The following is a 7,335-nucleotide window of genomic DNA, read 5'->3' as shown; positions in this document are numbered from 1 at the left end:
AGGGAAAGACAAGGCTGTAAAAGTGAGAATCAGTCAACAAGAAAGGCATAAGTCAAATGTTGTAGCAGGGAAGATATTTTCAGCTGTCTGTTTCTTGACTGAGGGGAACAAAAGGCAAATAGATCGGTCATGACTGCGATTCTTGCACTCCTTAAACTGCTGCTTAGACAGGGGGACTTGGAGACAGCGTTTCATTTCTCACCATCCTATGAGACAGCGGATGGAAACAGAAGCAGCTGATGGGGTTCAGCTTTGTTCAGCAGCACTTTCAAAAAGCCACTGGCAGAGTTCTGTATGAGAAGATAAATAAATCATTGTGTGAAAGATAAGCAGTGATGCGGCCTGCAAACACGGCAGGAACAGATGCATCAATAAAGGGTCGCTTCTCAGTATGACTGAGGGTGACACACGAGCACACTGAAGTTCCAGACTGAAACTAGTGGGACTAATTATATTTATTTATGATCTGAGAGAACTAGAAAAGAGACAAATAGGGAAAAAAATTCTTTAGATTAATCAAAACTAGAAAAAAACACATGGAACTCCTCAAGAGAGTCCCAGCTAAGCGATGTGACAGCTAGGACACAGACAAATGTGAAGGAAATAGTCTGAACGACTCATCTGCATTACCAGCTTGGAAATATAATGCAGCCACAAAGGAAAAAGACTCATTTCTGTGCGTAGTATGACCTCCTGCCTATAGAAGCAGTCACAATGTTGGGATGCACAAGGAATAGGACAGACAATTCTTAACTCCTAAGGTTTCAAGGTAAACAAAATGCTGACCCTTGCCTTTAAGAGTGCGTCTGTTCTGAGTTTCATATGTTAAAAGAATAGAGTTTAAATAAAAAAGTTCAGAAAGGGACAGAGTACATACTGATGTACATAGGGCAATAAGGGTAGAAAATAATTCCTGCATCATAGAGAAACCAAAAAGACTGTAACTGTTTAGAGAGTAACTGAACAAAACTGGATATACCAAAGAATATTGTTCTCTGCCCTGTCATAAGTCAAAAGCAACATAACATTTCATGTATTTGGATGAGAACGTTTATCTACATCTGAGTAAAAGTCTTCTTTTTAACTAGAAAACAAAATGGCTAAAAAACCCCATGAATGTCCTTATTTCAATGTATCAAGTATCTAAGAGCCTTACAGTGTTAAGAGGACTGAAGAATTATAGAGCTAGTAGCACACACTGACATGAGGAAAAAGAGAAGATATAAACTTCTGTCTTTCTAAGCTAGCCATTAGCTTGACCACTGTAAGAATTCTACAGTTTCAGGGGCTGCTAGGAATATAAATACGACAAAGTGGCACATAACGGAGACATGACTGAATGAGCAGAGAATTGCACTTCTGCAGCGCAGCACAGCGCAGCACTCCTTGGACTTCACCCCCTTTGCTGTAGGTGCAGTCCAGCCACACCAGTGCAGTGCTTTGCCTAAACAAAGGAATGCTAATGCTGGCTTCACACGGCCATGCAGAACCTGGCTGCAAGCACCCAAGACCACTAAGGACTGCTCCACCCCACTTTCTGCACCAACTCTCTGCTGTGCTCCACCTCACTGCAGGTACAAGTGCTCAGGGATATGTGGTGGACCAGGTGGACATCTAGCCTTATTTCATATGATGATTCCTGTGTTTCTAAATAGAAATCAACACTATGTCTATGGCAACCCTACCACTGGACACAGAGACAGCAGTCGGACTCTATTAAGGACACAATCAGAATAAGTCCAACTCTCTATCTCCACTCTTCCATTTTTTCACTTTACTGTTTATTTTCCTAATCAAAAGTAAACAGCACCACTCATTGCTGCAATCCTCACTGTAATGTAGCCAAAATATTCTGCAATTTAATTCTGTGCTCTAAGAATTTGCTAACTTCAAATTATCACACTTGGGGCTTCCTCTAAGTGAACTACACAACATATGCAGACTGCAGAAATCAGCTTCTCTCTGGATAACCTAAAAGACTTGTAAGATGGGAATTCAAGTGGAAAGAAAAATTACTGTGGAAAACCAGAGAAGTTGTGGATGTTCCATCCCTGGAAGTGTTCAAGGCCAGGTTGGATGGCGCTTTGAGCAGCCTGGTCTGGTGGAAGGTGTCCCTGCCCATGACAGGAGGTTGGACTGGATGAGCTTTAAGGTCCCTTCCAATCCAAACTATCCTGTGATTCTGTGACAAAAACAGATGGTGAAGACTCACAGCTGTTTCATTGTTTTGACAGAACTACCTTGTGGATAACCTGAACATTGACCTTGGACTGTAGTATTGCGTTGAGAATAAGTGAGTTATATTGGAAACAAGCTCTTACAAAAACTTTCAATTCATCTTTATTTTAAAAGAAACACAACGGCAAATTTTCATTTAAACAGATGTGAGATATTGTTGCCCTATGGAAATGGGCAGGCTCACTTAATGGAACTTTGCACAAAGTGTACCGCTCCTTAATATTCATGAGACCATTCCCAGGTTTGCTAAATTGTAAGTATAGATCTCTTTTTACTGCATGCGTCAGAATATTTAGAGTTAGTTAAAAATAATTTATTCACACAAATGTAATGTGTACACACTGTTCTAAAACAATCCAGACACGGAAATCTCAGTACAAAATATCCCAGCTTCTCCCTTTCAAAGAGCTGGTCCATCCATACTCCCAGTCCTGCAGCACACGTAGCTGAAAGTGCCCTCAGCGCTGCCCCACATCAGAACATTTAAGCTGCCTATTGATGGTAGTGCTGTTTGAATCCAGGAAATTTCTGATAGTCTTGCTGTTCAGTTCTCAATTCTACTGTTCCTTTATTTGTAGATGCAATAAGTACTAGAATTGATAATAGGAAAATAGTTGACAGACCCTGAAAAATAATGCACTTTGTGGGTCAAGCCTGGCCATGGGCAATTTATGGGCAGTTTTACTGGAGTTCTGCAATGAAAATAATAGCATAGGTACAGTCCCTACAATTAAAATCATCCTTTCCCCAGTACATGTAATTTTGCTATAACATCTTCTCTTTTTCTCTCTTCTCCACACACCATTTTTCTGCTGGCAGTTAGCCAAAGGCATGCAAGAATGAACCGCACTGTTGCGGCATTTAAATTATATCAATACTGAAATGCAGAATAGAGTCCTTTTCTATTTTATCTCTAAATTGAATGCTTTCACAGAGAGGCAGTGTTATCTGCATTACAATTTGAGAGCTACATTAGTAAATCTTGAATGCTCTGAATTAGAGTATTCAACTTCTGAGATGGATGGTTTAGCTCACTAGAAAAAAATGTAGTAAGCTGGAGATATGGCTTCATTTGGAGTGAACATCAATTTTGATGAACATCTGTGATTCAGAAACCAAGCCTAAATTTCTGGGGGAACCTGCATCCTGATGAACACTACCCCCTTACTTTTTACAGTAAATCTCTTTAGATTTTCCTGTCTAAAAACTATGCCGGCAAAATGATTCCCCAGGTACTATTTCCTTGTCAGATAGCAAAATTATGTAAATTTCCACTTTTGCATAACTGTTAGAGAAGCCTGAAAATGCTGTCTGGGAGTGGAGAAGGTTTTCATCTCTCCTAGGGCACACCAGTAATGTTGTGAGCAGACCGATGGGGCGTTCAGCTGCTAAGCAGTTATATGGGTCTGCAGAAATGAGTTAAATCTTCTGAGAGGTACCTCAAAGGCTTTATCCTTAGGACTTAAGTGACACAGCAACCCCTCAGTGTCCCACAGTCACCCATGGACTCTTTTGGCCTTTAACCAATCTGGAAGTTTTTAGGTTTCCAAGCTGCCGTGGCTGCCAAGTGCTGAGCCGTGTGTGTCTCTGGGATATGTCTGCAACTGCTGAGGGTGAAAGCAGAAAGGCAAAAAGCCCCCACTTTCAGAATACACACAGAGCAAACAAGTGCATTTATAAGCTGTGTCTGTGGGAAATTTAAAGATAATGATGACAAAAGGGTGTGATTACCCTGTGATAACCAAGCCTGGTTTTGGGAAATGTGTTATAAATCATGTTCTATATTTTCTTTTTTTCGCATGCTGGCAAATATCCAAAGGACAGCCCTTTCCCATAAAACACAGAATGCAAGGACTATTTACCTCACTTGGGCTCAGATGATTATTTAGAACTACTACCCAACAGGCAGTACGAAAGAAAAGTATTCCCACAATTAACAAAATAAGGCCAGAAATAGTTACACAAAAAAAAAAGTCCTTTGCCACGAAAACTTATTTCATTTGGGAAACTGATATAAGTTATCTTACTGGTATATATGTGCCTCCAGGACCAGGATTATTTGATAACGCTGACCCAGAAACCCCTCTGTGCATAGCAAAGCCTTTCATTCAAAGAAGCTTGAAAAAGACCAAAGAACTTCAGGGAGAAAAACTGCACAAGGCTATGTCTGAAACCTTGTAACAAGGTGAGTTTGAGAAGAACCCCGGAGAGACGTGGCCATGGCTGTGGCTGGAGATGGATCAGAAGTGCTTGTAGCACAAGAAGCCTGCTTTCATGCAGCTGAAGGAAGGTCAGGGTTGGGGGTGGAGCTCCACCGGTGCCAGGGCTGGGGAGACCTGGTGCCCAGCTGGGCAACACCAGCTCCGCTACCTGAACCCTGGCAGGAACGTCAAGGGACTCTGTGGGTACTTTTCCTCTTCTTCCTCAGTTATCACACGCCCATAGCTGATTTTCCTCTCTTGGTAGCTTCTTGAACCAGAGGACCTGTGCTGACCCTGGTGCTTGAGCTGCCCTCAGGCACCATGCATGAGGAGAGCAGACACGGTGCTCCTGTGGTCATCAGCCCTAGGCAGCTCAGCTCAAAACCAGGCTACAGCTCACCCTGGCCTCTCCCTCCTGAAATTAGATATTTTTACCAGTGCACAAGTCAGTGTCAAATGTTGAACTTCAAATTCCTTTTTTGGACCTGTGGTGAACACAGGAATTCAGATCTTTTCCCCTTTTGCTTGAAAAATACATATCTCCTGGAAAAGTTCTCATCTACTTTTCAGTTTAATGGAGAAACTTTTTTATTGAATTCTGTCTGCTGGTGATGCCCGTTAGTGAACCTGTTAGAGGTTTCAGGTGAGGGCTTGATTCATTTGATCCTGACTCCATGAGGATGAGGAATAGGTTATATTAATTTGATCTGAAGGAGACAGTATGGGATCACATTCATGTGCTGCCTGATCTTCCAGATGTGACCAGAAACCTTGTCTGCAGTTTTTGTATATCAGATACGGATTTCTTTCTCCAAACAAATCTATGGAGCCATCTCCTAGCAGAAAGAGATGGCCCCTGCCAGAGCAGAGTTGCAAGTTGTACAGTTTCTCAAAGACCTTCAGCCTCACCTCTCCTCCACCTATTAGAGCCATCAGTTAAAAAGTGTTTTCAGTTGCATGCAGGAGCCAGAATGAGAGACTTCTTGTCTTGCACACTTGTTTTCTGTATGTTTGCTGTGTACAAGAAGTGCAGCTTTCTCCAACACATTCCTGGTATAACTGAGCATGTGATACAACACATGAAGTACCTTCCAGAAAGTGGTGTTTCTCTCTCTTTCTTCCTGGCAGATGACCCTCAGCAGTAGCATTTCTTGCCTGAGTGAGACATGGTAGTGTTGCCTGTGAAAGCAGTGGAGATGAGACACACCATTATTTAGTCTCATTATTTATTCATGATTCACTGCATGTTATGGGGCCGATGCTGTCTCAGTCCACTCCTGTCCATAGCAGAGAGCAGAGAGCTGGAGTGATCCTGTGCTCCCTTTGCAGTCCCTGTAGAGACACAGGTGCCCAGGGGAGTCACTCCAAAACCCTCTGTTCGCAAAGGACGCAGAGATGTGGCCAGAGGCTTCTAGGGCAATGACCCCAGCTGGAGGTGTAGGTCTCTTCATTCAAGGTACCAGGTGGTGGTGTGAAATACAAGTGGTCTGAGGGTCCCTGGCCACTCTCCCTGGTGGTGGTGATGTTCCAGAGTCCTTGACAGATGAAGAGTGGCAGATGACAAAATCACATCATTTTCCAGATGATGCATGGGTCCAAAGCACAGATGCATTTGACATTCATTCTGCTGCTGTCACAGGAGAGGAGCTGTTTCCAGAAGCGATGAGCTGAGTAGGGGGGGACCACAAAATACTCTCCTGTGAGCTCTCCAGAAGGGCACATCACATGGGGGTAAAGCAAGAGCCCTCCTTTTGGTTTTGCCTGGTTCCTTGCATTGCATGCACACCAGGGGATCAAAGCTGATGGGAAAAACACCTCCTACAGCAAATGCAATGCTCGGATATAAGCAGACCCAAGCCTAAAGCAATCTTCGATCAGGGACTGTTAATGCAAGGAGTGATTAATTTTCTTTCAGTACAATAGCATACATAGGAATTAGCTCCAGTGAAGCTGGAGCTTAGATTAGTGTCCGGCTAAGAACTGCTTATGAATCTCTAATTCAAGTTTCCAGAATATCTGTATTTTTAGAGGTCCCAGCAGCTACACTGCAGTAACAAAGACCTGAAATTTTACTTAAAAACTTGAAAATGGACAGGTACAACCGAGCAGAGAAATGTAGCTATGAGAGTAAGTGAACCCAGTGTGTGACAAATAAGGAAGTGCCGTGGTCCATAGAGGTAAAGTATCAACAGAATGTAAGGTGAGGTCTGAAAGATGAAGATGATGGCACTGTACATAACAAATGCCCATCAATCTCCAGGAACATTTTTTATATTTCTTGGGATCCAGCTTACCAAAAATCATAATTGCTGTTACAATTGGTTTGGCCAAAACCCATTTGCTTCTTCCTCTCAACAGCCTGATTGAAGCCAATGAATTTTCTTGGATCGCTGCAGAGAGCACGACTTCCTTTTAAATTGATAAATTATATAGCATAATATCCTGCTTTCTAAATAGTACTAATGAAATGCTTTAACTCTACAGGATAGGTCTACCCTCCATTTGAATAGATTCTGTCAAATGTGAATCTGTTTTGGTTGATTATTGCTTGAGAAATTAATGTATGTAAATTCAAAAAGCTAGTCTCTACCTCAATCATTTCCCTACCATGGTTCCTGATTTTCCCAAGTTGCAGGTTCATTGCTGGGCATAAACTTACTTGTATCAAACTGAACCTCAACCCTGTGGCTGTGTGATGGGGTCCATCTGCCCTACTGTAGGCATACCCAAGGTAGCTTTACTGGCTGACGTGAATATTCAGTTCAAATTTGAGCAAAACTTGCTCAAAATACTCAAGCCTGCACTACTCTCTGTGGTCCTGTGGCTCCCCTGCCATCAATACCCCTGGTAGGTTGGATCCAGCTCAGGTGTGACCCAACGGGCCCCATCTGCAGCT

The sequence above is a fragment of the Mesitornis unicolor genome, unplaced genomic scaffold, assembly GCF_000695765.1.
Source record: "Mesitornis unicolor isolate BGI_N332 unplaced genomic scaffold, ASM69576v1 scaffold7750, whole genome shotgun sequence".
Lineage (NCBI taxonomy): Eukaryota > Metazoa > Chordata > Aves > Mesitornithiformes > Mesitornithidae > Mesitornis > Mesitornis unicolor.
Note: the sequence above shows the minus strand (reverse complement) of the source record.